This window comes from Equus caballus, chromosome 7 (assembly GCF_041296265.1).
Source record: "Equus caballus isolate H_3958 breed thoroughbred chromosome 7, TB-T2T, whole genome shotgun sequence".
NCBI lineage: Eukaryota > Metazoa > Chordata > Mammalia > Perissodactyla > Equidae > Equus > Equus caballus.
The window spans coordinates 61,975,551-61,989,119 of NC_091690.1; the positions used below are offsets into that span (position 1 = coordinate 61,975,551).

At 42.5% G+C, this 13,569-nt stretch overlaps 1 long non-coding RNA gene across 5 annotated transcripts in view; it reads right to left on the bottom strand.

Annotated features, from left to right (window-relative positions):
* LOC102148213 (uncharacterized) overlaps positions 1-13,569 on the bottom strand; it is a 140,907-nt gene that overhangs the window by 58,965 nt on the left and 68,373 nt on the right. Inside the window, exon 1 of one of the 5 annotated variants that reach the window (XR_002809274.2) lies at positions 7,263-8,063. The exons of the other annotated variants lie outside the window; for them this stretch is intronic. This is a non-coding gene — a long non-coding RNA (uncharacterized lncRNA). Of the gene's footprint in view, positions 1-7,262; positions 8,064-13,569 lie in introns of those variants that run through there. 5 annotated transcript variants of the gene reach the window in all.

Sequence of the window (13,569 nt, forward strand, 5' to 3'; positions counted from 1 at the left end):
AAAAACGAGTAGGACACAAAGCTTTAGTCTAGTGAAGACCAAACTAGGGAGACAGTTCAAACTCTGTGTTTTTGACAAGTGTCATGATAGAGCTTTACCTATGGGGCTGCCAGGAAGGTAGGAGATGACCTCAGAGAAAGGGATGTCACAGAAAACCATGAGTGGAAGAATGATGAAGACATGCACCTTACAGAGGACAAAGGTAAGGAAAGAAAACGTCGAATGCAGATACCTCTGACAAGGTGAATGCTTTAAGCTGGCTAGTAGTTACAAAAAAAAGTAGAGTGAACAGTAACCTTCCAGTTTCACAATGTAAAGCTGGGCAGAATTTGACCCACAAGCTAAGACTTGATAGGGAAGTGAGTGAGGATGGACAGAGACTGGGAACCTGGGCTACTGACCAGGAGGGGCTGAAGTGGGCTCTTGGTTGTTGGAGGAACAACTTAGGGCACTGAGGCCAGAGGTGAAGGTGCTCTAAGACAGGCACTAAAAGAGGAGGTCAGAAACTGCCAAGCAAACTTTGCTTATTTGGTAATTTGGGGGAAAATGGGCACTAGCTTAGTCTTGTATAGTGCGGTACCAGAGGGAAGTCATAAGTTAAATCAGAATTAATGTGGTTTATGTAATTAAAATAGAAAAGCATGTGTCTGGCTTCAGGACTAGGAAGACTACTGAGTTCTCAAATTCTAATCATTCCCATCACTGCACTGTAGCCCCAAACGGCATGTGGTCTTCTGTCTACTTAGAGTCCTCTGTGACCTCTTCTTTGCCCCTCAAGGCTTGGCACAAGTGTCCCCTCCTTCCCTGATGGTTCAGACTGTTGAGTATGCCTGCTCCAAGCTCCCAGAGCAATTAGTACATCTCTCTCATTGGATTAACACACATCACACTGGATTGTCCCTGTCTATTTACTTTTCTGTCTCCCCCCTCCACCAGGCTGTGAGCTCTCTGAGGGCAGAGATTGTCTTCCACCTCTGTATCCCCAGGACTTAGCCAAACTAGAACATAATAACTGCCAATACATATCTGTGGATGGATGGATGGTTCCATGGTTCTGTGAATGGATGGATGGATGAATAGATGGATTGAACAAATGGATGAACGACTGGCCTAAATCAATAAGGGTCTGCATTCTCTTTTGGAATACAGACTCAGGGAGTGGATGCTCAGAAAACTGCTGAACATATTTTAACGCTGTGGCAAACCATGGATAAAAATCAGGTGCCTTGGTCCAATTCAAACCTAGTAGCAATATTGTGTGCTTTATTTTCCCGTTCACATGTGCACTGCAATTTTAGGGCAAGGTTTGCTTAGTAGGCAGGTTTCAAAGATGTGGAAGGAGAAGCAATCTAATCAAGAAAGCTTGAACCAGGAGCCAGGAGGTCTAGCCTCTCTTCCTGATCCCCCACCAACTTCCTGATTACGTAACCCAGATGAGCTTCTTATCTCCATATGCTTCCAGTCTCCCATTCTTTCCCCTTTGCTCTCCATCCTCCATCCTCCACCCAGTTATCTTTTCTGAAAACAAATTAATCTCGCTTTAAAACCCCCTTGTTGCCTCCAGAGCAAAGTCCCAACTCCTTAGCAGGCAAGCAAGGTCTTTATAGTATCTCTCAAGGCTGATGGCCCTTTATCATGTCCCTTATAGCCAGTTACTCCATGGTCCCATACCCCTAACCAAGCTCTTTCATGTCTTTGAATTTTTTCCATACATTGTCTCTGATATCAGCAATGACCTTCCACATTCACTTCACCTGGTGACCTCCTGTTTGTTCATCTTTTAAGACTCAGCCAATGGAGCCGCTTCCTCAGCAAGGCCTCTTCTAACCCCTTCAACAGTGTCAGCTCCTCCTCCTCTCTGCTCCCATAGCATTTCCACTTGTTTTTCTCATACTACTTATAACCCTGATAGAAATTAGTTGCTTAGTCATCCATCTCAGTTGCAAAACTCTGAGTTCCTCTAGGTCAGGGGTCATTATTCTTGTATCTCCACTTTAGTTGCTAGCACTTAGGAGATTTTCTAATGTATACTGGTTGAAAAAAATCAAATGAGTTATAGTGAATTTTACATGCACTGTCTCCCTAAATATTGCTACTATTCCCTTCTCCTCCATCTCCCCAAGAAACCTAATAATAAAGAATAGTTTGAGCACTGATCAGCAGCAGGCACTACTCCATACCTTAAACATGATAACTTCATTTAGTCTTTATCTCAGCCCTGCAAAGCAGGCATTACTATTACAATTACTTTACATATAAAGAAACTGAGGCCCAAAGAGGTTAAGCATCTTTTACAAGTCACAGTTAGTAGGTGGTAGAGCTGGCATTTAAACTGAAGCCTCTCAGACTTCAAAGCCCATGGCCTTTCCACAACATCATCTGCTTCCTCAAAGGCCTGCACCTGGTAGGTTCTCACTTGGCCATTTAATTGCTCTGAACTGCACTGAATAGGACTGCAAGAGACAGGCTCACTCCAATTTGCAGCTGGAGCCTGGGCATCTCCATAGCCCATCCATGAAACCCTAGACAGGCACATCTAAATGCTGGCATTCATGGGGACAAAGCCGAGATCCTCTTCTTGGCAGGAAGCTGGGTCTTCTAGCACATGGAGCCAGCCCTCCATTTCCTGGGATCAGATGGAGCCCTCAGCATGGAGGCCCTCTCACAGTTCATGGGTTTGTCCCTCATATCCAGTCCAGAAACTGTCTGCTCCCTGCCTCCCTGGAGAATAAGAAATTACTGCCTTCTGGGATGTTTTTCTGGTCACTGAGGCCTCAAGGTGAAAGGTCTCTTGGATGGAAGTGAACAGCCAAAATTTACCCAACTAGGCAAGGCGTCAGGCAGCCCTGAGCCACATCCCATTAGGGCCCACAGAACAGCTGGGTCTTCCTCTCTTCACCATGATACCTGCCCTCCAAGGATGGAGGTCTTTCTGCCCCACTGCTCAGCTGACATAAAGCAGAAATCCCACTGCAGAGCTCCCTTCAGGCTGAAGACTGTGCGCAGAGCCCTCAGAAGTTTCTTCTCCTTCTACTTTCCACTGCCACTGCTAAGCTTTCAGCTTATGGGGAGAAGAGAGGCTCACAAAAGGATGAGTGCTCTTGTCCTGAAAATATCCTATAGAAATATAGGACAGAGCTGGAAGGGAGAAGAGTATTTATATGCTAGTAATGTAAGCATTAAATTAAGAATGTAAACACCTATTACATGCCAGCATTTTACACACATCGTCTCATATAATCATCTCTGTGATTATTTTTCCCATTTTAATGATGTACAAACTGAAACTGACTCTAAGCACAACAGCTTATTTCCTTTTGTTGATAAAAGGGATATTGTGAAACCTTTGACCTTGGGCCTGAGAATTAGTAACTGGAGCTCAGCATGAGGGTGAAGTGGGACACAGCCATACAGGTAGAATCCTTGTACTAGTCATATCTGCTCATCATCTGAGACTGTGATAATTGCCCTGTGTTTTCCTGCTGGAATCAGAAATTTATCTGGACTCCCAACCCAGATGTCCAGTACTGGGAAAAGGAAGCAGTTTGAGTTTTACAAAAAGAACCTTTAGCTAGACATTTGAATACATTTGCTTGAGTCCCAGCTCTATTATTAAACATATGTGAGATCTTGCCTCAGTTTCCTCATCTGTGAAGTGGGAATAAAAACAACTGATTTCTTATCTTAGGATTTTTGTGAGAATTAAATGAGATATTGAATGTGGGGTGCTGGGAAGGCCCACAGAGAACTGGCCTATTCATAAATGAACCACTTTCTTGTCCACTGTCCCTTCTGTGGAGCTCCATCCATGATTGGACAGCACCCACTTCTCCAGATTAATTTTTCTCCTACCCTCACCCCACCTCCCTAAACTAAATGAAGAGCAGTTTGAAGCAGAGGAAAGAACATAGACTAGAAATTGGATGACTTTGGTTTGAGTCCTGATTTTATTAATTACTGGCTCTGAGATCATTAAGCGAGTCACCAAGCCTCAATTTCCTTAACTGTTGAATGGGGATGATATTAGTACTTACCTCCTAGGGTTGCCATGAAGACTATATGAGAGAATGAATGCACCAATGCTTTGTCAATTCTAATGTGCTATACAATTGCAAGTTATTTGTCCAACAAGGTTTTTGACCATCTGCTATGGGTCAAGCACATGCCAGGTGATGAGGGTACAAAGACAATAAGACATGATTTCCATTAAGCTCACAGTCTGAGGAAGAGTCAGACACATAAACAGGTCATTACAACACAGTATGGTAAGTGCTGTGACAGGGGAGGAGCAGAATGCTTGAAGCACAGAAAGGGGCACTGTCTTAGTTATCTATTGCTGCAAAACAAATTACCCCAAAACTTAGTTACTTAAAACAAGCATTTATTATCTCACATATATACTGAGAGTCAGGATCCTGGGAATGGCTTAGCTGGGTAGTTCTGGCTCAGGGCCTTTCATGGGGTCAAGATGTTGGCTAGGGCTATAGTCTCTGAAGATTTGATTGGGGCTGGAGAATCCACTTCCAAGTTCACTCATGTGGCTGTCAGCAGGAGGCTTCAGTTCTTTGCCATGTGGGCCTCTGCATACATCTGCTCAAGACATGACTTTCCCCAAAGCGGTCATCCAAGAGAGAGAGTATAAGTGAGAGATCACCCAAGATTATAACCTAATCTTAGAAGTGCCATGCTATCACTTCTGCCATTTTCTGTTGCTCACGTAGACCAACCAAGGTACAACGCAGGAGGGAAATAGACAAGAGTGTAACTTGCAGGAGGCATGGATCATTGGGAGCCATCTTGGGTGCTTGATACCACAGGTACTCAACATACTGGGAGAGAGGAGGTGCCAGGAATGTTTTCTGAAGCTTAAGCTCAGGTACATTTTTACTGCCTCTTGTAGTTTCTGCTGGATGTCAGACTATTAAAAGAGAACTTTCTTTTCTATTCAGATTATTCTGTTATTAAATGGAAACAACATTGTAGAAAATATAGAGGAGCTTAGAGCTGTCAAGGAGTGGAATGACTTTGAAGGTGGGGGCATCTTTCAGCTCAGCCTCCAGGGCGGCTGCTCCCTGGTGAAGTCAGGTCCCGCAGGCCCTGGTATGGCCCTTCAAATCCACAGCCCACCTAAAACTGACCACCAATAACTACTACCTGCCCCTATTTACAGTGCAACTTACACTGTACTTCAAGCATATGTTTACATGTCTGACATCCCTCCAGACTGCCCTGAGCAGGCAGGGACAATGTTTGTCTGATACATGGCTGTTTCCAGCATCTGGCATGGAGGCTGGCACTATGCCTAACAGTTTGATAAAAGAATTAATGTAAACTGAATGAATACAGGGTACACTGTAAATGTGACAGGGTCCATGCAGGTAAGTAATTACCACAACAATTAAGGAGCTATGCTAGGTGTTTCCTCAGCGTCCGGCCCTTTGCTACATGCTTTACATGTATTATTTCATTTAATACTCATAACAATCCTATAGTAGGTATTATCCCCCATTTAACAGATAAGGAAACTGAGGGCACACAATTAGAAAATGGCAGAGCCTGGATTTGAGCCCAGCTCTGTCAGATTCCATAGCCTGTGCAACTAATCATATCATAACAGATCCTCTCAAACAAACAAATGAAAAATTGCAGATCTAAAGGACTTTGGGTGATTAACAAACCAGATAAAAGAAAATCAGATAGACTTAAGGAACAACTTGATCAATGTCTAAAAACTAGGTGTCTCCCCTTTATACACAGACACTGGAATTTATTTCTAGGAAAAAAAAATTTCCAGGAAAGCCCAGCCTAAGTCCCACCTCTTCCAGGAAGATTTGACTCCCAGTGATGCCTGTCTCCCTTAAACTTCTGGGGTACTTGTGATAGTGCTATTCAGCTGATACTTACCATATGCAGTCTTGAATTGCAGTTTATCCTTTTCATAACTCAGGTCCATGGCCTCCTTCTCCATACAGTGAGGAAGACAGACTACTTCAAAGGCCCTTTCTGGCTTATAGAAGGTATTTCCTGCACAATTACCTCCTTGCAGGGAGGGCCATATGGTTGCACATGGCAGGCCCTCAGTGATGGAAGAGCTTTACCCGACTGTGTTGGAAGAGCCTCTTTCTGCTGTCTCCTGACTACCCTGTAAGCTCCTGGGGACTCCTTACAGTGTCCTTGCACCTAGCACAGGCCGTGGAGCACAGTAGGCTCTCTATAAATATTTCCTGGATAAATATATGGGGGGATAATTAAATGAAGTGGTGGTGATGACTATCACCTCTATGATAATGAAAAACCTCTATCATTGGCTTTAGTAAATCAAGAGTGGTAATTTCTTATACTTGTTTGGTGCTTTGACCTTCCCCAGGAAGCATCTCCTTCAGGCCCTTCTCCTCATCCCAAGGCCTTCTGCCTACAGAACAGAATGGAACATTTGGGATTAGAGTAGAGAGAGCTGTAGACACATGAGCAAACTTTGACTAGGCTTATTCCAGATTGCCTGCCGACTCATAACCCTCCTGTTTGGACTTATTACCACATCCTTTATTGCAAGATGCTTTCATAACATGAGGCAATGCCCCAGCTACAGCTTTATTTGCACTGGTTACGTAGGTGATGGGCTTGTTCTCAGATGCCATCACCCATCTTTAGCAGTTAGGGAGGGGGTCATGACTTCATCTTGGCCACAGCATTTCTCCTGGGTCTCACTGTCAAATGGGAGCTCTTGGGAAGACTCCTAGAGCAGCTGTTCTCTCACAGGGCAACAGGATAATAGGAGCCTTCTTGCTCATCTCCATCAATGCCTCTGATAGGACCTTAACTTCTTAACCTTTTCTCTATTTTCTGCCTTACTATTGGGAAGGAATCTAGTGCAGTGGTAAAGAGCATGGGTTTTACAGTTAGAGCTGGATTTTCATCCTGCTTCTGTCTCTTATTAGCTATGCACCTTGGGCAAAGTACTTAACTTCTTTGAGCCTTGACTTTCTCATTTTTAAACTAGGAATAATAATATAATTTAATTCATAGGCTTGTTGTGAGGATTGAGTTAATACTGCAAAGGATTTAGAACAGAGCCTTCAAATAATACGCCTTCAATCAATGTTAGCTATCACAGTTAGCTATTATTTGGTGTGTCCACTGCTTGCTCTGAGGACGGAGTGGGTAACAAGAGGCTGCAGGTGAGTTTTTATCATCACCATCAATGTGACAGAAGGAGAAAGAAATTCAGATTTCCTGAATGCTGGCCTGAGAGATTTACTTACCTAAATTGGAAGGACTCCAACTTCCAGGTAAAGCTCAGGGGGTTAAGGAATTTGCTCGATGTCACGCAGTCAGGGTGGGGAGCAGGTTTTCTTCACATGTTCTTTCTCCGTTTCCCAGCAGAAGGCTCGGGACCCACTGGAGCCTTTCATTTTGTCCTTCTCAGCGATGAATCCATACATTTACCTTGACATCCTTGTTCACACTTGGAACTAAAACTGCTCTGTACATTTAGTTCTTACCTCTCTCCCACTTCCTTTACTGGTCCCAAGATGTTCTGTGAGTCCTGCTTCAACTTCTCTTTTCCACTCAGCCCTCAACCAGTCTGGCTTCCTGGCAAACTCTTTCCTGTTTCTCTGTGTCTATCACCCTCCTCCTTTCTGTACCCAGCAATTTCATTTTCACAGCCTCAGCTTACCCTGCATCTGGGACTGTCTGTGCTAGCCTCAGCAGGATTGGTATCAGTAGCTCAGGCCAGGCTAGCTCAGCTGTACACCAAGTGTAGGGTGAGGAGTAAGAGGGCTAGTAGGGAGTGTGTGGGGGGGGGGGGTGCAGAAGGCAATCAAGCTATGGGTGTGGAAAGCCAGTAGGTAACAAGAAGGGCAGATAGAGAGTTAGAAAAATAGCTACCCTCTTAGGTGAGGCAGACAGTATGCCTGGGGATGCTGCTGAGGCAATCGAGAAGTTAGGAGTGCTCTGTCAGGGCTCCTGGCAGATCTCAGGGGGAACAAAGGCTGTGAGGCCCAGGACTTGGGGGAGGTAGGGTAAGGCAGGGTGAATGCTAGGTTTTAAGCTGGTATTGTATCAGGAGGAGCTCTGTTCCAACAGGATCCAAAAATGGAATGGGATTGGGGATTGATGGACAGACCTAGTTTCAAACAGTCTGTTTGCAATAATAAGCCATCAGACTGTCCCAGAAATTCCATTATTTTGGCATCAAGATTGGACGTCCCAGGCTTCCTCTCCTACTCAGAAGTGGTACCAAAAATCTTTTGGCAGACACTGAATTCTGATTTTTAGTTCTGAAAATGCAGTCACTGTACCTAACCCATATTCTATGATCTAAAATATTTGCAGGAATGATTATATGCTATCATTGCACTCTATTTTTCTGACTTCCTGGAATAAATCCTTTTGCCTACCATGTTATTTATTTTTTCAAATTGAAAAAATTTTAACTATACAAGAAATATCATAAACAAAGGAATATATTCTTCACAAAATTTTTTTAAAAAACAATAAGTAGCAAGTAAAAAGTGAAAATCTTACTCACCACTACTCAACCCCACTTCCTTCTGTAAATTATACTCCTAGTTAGTAAGTACTGTAAATAAGTTTCTGCAGTAGTTTTTCTATGCACTTAGGAAGATGCAATAGCACACAGGGATAGGGTTTGGGGAAAAAGAGGAGTGGGCTGGCCTGGCAAGGAGTAGTATTTTATCACTGACATTGTTTGTTTTCCCTGTTCATGGTGAGAATAGAAAGCAGATCAAGTAGATTTTATTATTATTTACTATTGTTTTCAAGTTATTGTTTAAAATTATCCTCAAGTAATGCATCCCCTTATTGCCTACACCCAGGGCAGACAGCACCCCCTACTTTGTCCTGCCATGGTATACCATTGGATATATGTCCAATATAGACATTCATGTATCTTTTAATGGGGTGATCAGGACATTTTGTTCTGCAATTTGCTTTCTCTCCCTCACTTCCATTTAGCAATATGTCCTTAGGACCCTTCCATGATAGCATATAGAATTAGTATAACTTTATGACCTTTTTATTAACAGATGCATAGTATTCCATAGTATGGTGGTACCATTCTCCTATTAATAGATATTATGTGGTCCAACACCGTGCCACTGCAAATGCTGCCACGTCACATTTCCAGTGGCACAAAACTGGAAGCAACCTATCATCTAACGTCCTTACATAACATCTAATATCCATATATTCGATATATGATAATATTCATTTATGAATGCTTAGTCTGTACCAGGCTCTGTTCTAAGTACTTTACATGTAATAACTCATTCAATTCTGAGAACAACCCTATGAAATAGAGACCACATATTATCATCTTTGTTTCACTGCTGAGGCAACTAATGTAATCTCACCCAACATCCCAAAGCTAATAGGTGGCTGAGCTGGGATTTGCATGACAGCACTCTGACTCCAAGGTCTGCACTATTGACCCCACTCTGCTGTGTGAGCCTCTTGTGCATTTTTACCAGCTTTTCTCCAGGTTACATAGCTGGAAATGGAAAATTTTGATGCATACTTCCAAATTGCCCTCTAAAAATGGCTGTGCCAACTGACACTCCCACAGGGTTTGAGAGTGCCATTTCCCTTGAAACTTTGCTAGTGCTGCATTTTATCAAGTTTACTCATTTTTGACAACTTGAAGGGTCAATAGAAAACGTCTTTATTTTGCTCTCTCATTTGAACACTAGTTGGGCTAGCATGGTACATAATTCTAGGCTCAAAATTATTTTCTTTCAGATTTTGAAGTTATTGCTGCATTGCTGCCCAGCATTGAGAGTTACCTTTGAAAAATCTGAAAGCCAATCTTATTTTTGTTCCTTGTAGATAACCTGCTTTTCTTCTCTGAATACTTTTAGGGTTTTCTCTTTGCCCTTTTGGCTTTGAAACATCCCAAAAATTTGCCTAAAAAGCATCTTTTAAAATTTACCTTGCCTGACACTTGGCAGGCCTTATGAAGTCTTGAGCCTTTCTTTGGGTTGGGAAAATTTTCTTTAATTATTTTTTGTGGATCTCTTCCCCACCAATTCTCAGTTCCTCCTGGCACTTGTTTTGAATGAATGGAGGCACTTCTGAATCAATCTTTTGTGTCTCTGTATTCCTCTGTTTGGGCTGTCATAACAAGATACCATAGACTGGGTGGATTAAACGACAGAAATTTATTTTCTCACAGTTTTGGAGGCTAAGACCAAGATGATAGCCTATTCAGTTTCTGGTGAGGGCTCTCTTCCTGGCTTGCAGATGGCTGCCTTCTTGCTGTGTCCTCTCACAGCAGAGAGAGAGCTCTGGGGTCTCTTCCTCTTCTTATAAGGGCACTAGCCCTATCAAATTAGGGTTCCACCCTTAACGACCTCATTTAACTTTCATTACCTCCTCACAGGCCCTATGTCCAGATACATTCATGTTGAGATTAGGACTTCAACATATGAATTTGGGGGGGCAATTCAGTCCATAGCAATCTCTTAATTTTTCTCTCAAATTTTCCATTCTTCATCTTTTCTGTAGATTCAGGGAGATTTCCTCACACTTAGCTTCTGGATAACACCCCCAGTTTTTGCCATATCCATCCTATTATTCACCCCATCTATTGCTTTTTTAGATTTATTATCATCATTTTTAATTTCCTTTTTGCTTATTGGTTTTCCTTTGTCATAGCATTTGTTTGTTCCTTTTTCACAGCAGCCTGCTACAATATCCTCAAGCATCTTTCTGAGGATGATGCTATTTAGAATTTTTTTAAGTGTTCCTTTCTGTTCCTTTACCTGTCTTTTCTCTGGGGTCAGTTTTCAGTTTGTTCGTCTTAGTGCTTTTCTTTAGAGCTGTTAAATTTCCTCAAGTATCTGGTGATTCTTAGTTTTCCGTTAATATCTGTGTTTGAAGGATAGGTTAATTAGTAGGTATTTTGTTTTTTTCACTTCAGTTTTGAGCTATCCGTTTCCCCTGCAGGCTCCTTTGATAATGGAGGGTTAGTCACGACTCTGAGTAGGACATTTTGACTGCAGACTTCCCTGTAAGATGCTGGGAGCAGGCAGAGAGGCAGGCTTGAGGACCACACTCCTCCCTACTCAGTCCTTCGTCCATCCTCAAATGCCAAAATAAGGAGGCCTTTAACCTGATGAAGTCACAGTTGACAGGCTGGGCAGGAACACCTTTTCCTTTTTCCACTCTCTGTGTCTGTCGAAGGTAGCTGGGGTTACTTCCAGCCCTGCTTTTCTCACAGGCCCTTGTTCCCCAGCAGGCGCCCTCCCCAGGCAGATGATTTCCTTTCTTAGAGTGAGGCTCTGTGTCTTACCCGTGGATAACCCTCCCAACCCCCAACTCCCACTCCCCACCTCCGGACACACACACCTACCTCCTCCTGAAGTGGAGAGAGGAGGAGAGGTCTGTTGTTCAGAGGGCAGTTTAAAGATTAATAACTCTGATGATTGCTTCACAACCCCCTCCTATTCTCTCTATTTGCTTCCTCTGAGCTAAGAGATTCTCTGCTCCTACCTTCAAAGTAATTTCCTCTTAAGAGTGTTTGGAGTATGTTAATACTCTGCTCTGGGTTCTGTACCACCCTGATCCCAGCTGCTTCCTATCCAGATTTTTATCATATTTTGGCCTCTTCTCTTGTTTGCTGGTACTGGTAGACACCTACTGATTTAAAAAGCTATCTTTTCTCTTTTAAGGGATTTATGGCAGGAGAGTAGGTATATGTTTGTGCTTGGTTCTCCTTCTTGATTTGCTTCCTCCTCTTCCCATTAACTCTCCTCTTGATAATAAAATTTCTGACAACAAAGTGTGCTGTTGGAATACAGTGTCTTTGTTAATTAAAATAATTTCATTTAATAAAAAGTGCCAGACACTTACATATATTATCACTTTGAAGCCTCACAACACTCCTGTGATGTCGGCATCAAAATTCTCATTTGGTGGATGAAGAAGCTGAAACTCTGGAAAGCTAGCTGAATTAATTGAGGTCACACAGCTAATAAGAAATAGACCTAAAGTTTGACTCCAAAGCCCACTTTACACTGCTCTACACTATTTACATGTTTCTGGTATATTTATTTTCTCTAGTTTTTAGTATGTTTATCTTTACTTCCTCCACTAACATATAACTTCCTTGAGAGTAGGGACCCTGGCTCTAGTTTCCTATTTCTATTGTGAGGTGCCTGATATAATGTTCTATAAGCAGCAGTCAGTTTAAATTTTGTAAACCAACTAGGTAAAAGCAGTTAATTACAATTATGTTATTATCTTGCAGATAATTATATATTAGAGTGGTACAAATGCTTTATTCAAGGTCTTTAAATGTTGTATGATGTCCACTAAACTAAAGATTGGGTTACAAATAGAAATTAAAACTCGAGGAAAGGTCAAAGTTCAGCTTCTGGCTAGAGTTGTTATGGCAACTCTCTAAGCAATAAGTCTACATAAACAGAAGAGAGAACAAGAGAAAATACCTATTGATCTCTAATATTACCACTAGCTAATTGTTTTTCTCTCTATTTCTTCAATATTGCAATATGTTGAGATGGCTAGAATTGTGATTCTTTCATGTATTCCATTACATTCAGTGTCATATTGTTCTCTTAAGCCTGCCCCAGGAAGAGCCAACTTTCTGCAGAAGACACAACCATGTCTTGACATTCCTAAGGATGGGGTATATGTCAGGCACTGTTCTATGTGCCTTATATATATTAACACATTTAATCCCCTCATAAACAAGGTAGGTATTATTCCCATTTATAGATGAGGAAACTGAGGTATAGAGAGGATAAGTAACTTAGCCGAGGTTAGACATTTAGGAAGTGGTGGAGTCTGGTCCTGGCATCCATGCTCACTGCTCTACAGCCTATCGATAGTCTCTAGTATAGTAAATAATGAAAAGACAGGAGATATGTATCAATAATACATGGGGGAAGGGGATAGGGGCAGGAAGTCTTCCTATAGGAAGTGGTACCTCAATTAAGTAGAAGAAGAATGGGAACCAGCAAGGCAAAGTGGGGGAAAGAGCTTCTTGGTTTCCTGCCTCTCTTGTCTTGCTAGACAACCTGCCTCCTCACCTCCCAGGAGCTCCTTCCTTTGTCTTCCCCACACTGAAAACACAGGAATGTCCACAGTCATCCTTAACAAGCCTAACATTTTAACTGGGAAGACTGAAGTCATGCACAATTACTCATACAATTTTTTCTTCTGACAATAGGTCCTTCTGTGTGCTTCTCATTCAAATATATAAAGCTCCACTCTGTTGTTTTAAAAAAGCCTTTGTTGTAGGAACAATTCACAAACGTGTCAAACACGCATTGGTTCCCCACCCCCTTCTCCTGTCTCCTCACCTGACTGAGATGCTAGAAAACAATCCCCTGGCTTGCCAGGGACCTGTGCCCACTTGCCAACTCTGCCCCAAATGGAAGCTAATCCTGCATTTCACATTGCTTCTAGACAAGTATGGTTCTAAGTTTAAGTTTGAGGTTAACCTCAGGGAGTACTTAGCCACACCTGCCACCCCCTCTGCCTGGCCTCAGGGGTGGGAACAGACTTTCTGTTGAGAAAAGGAAA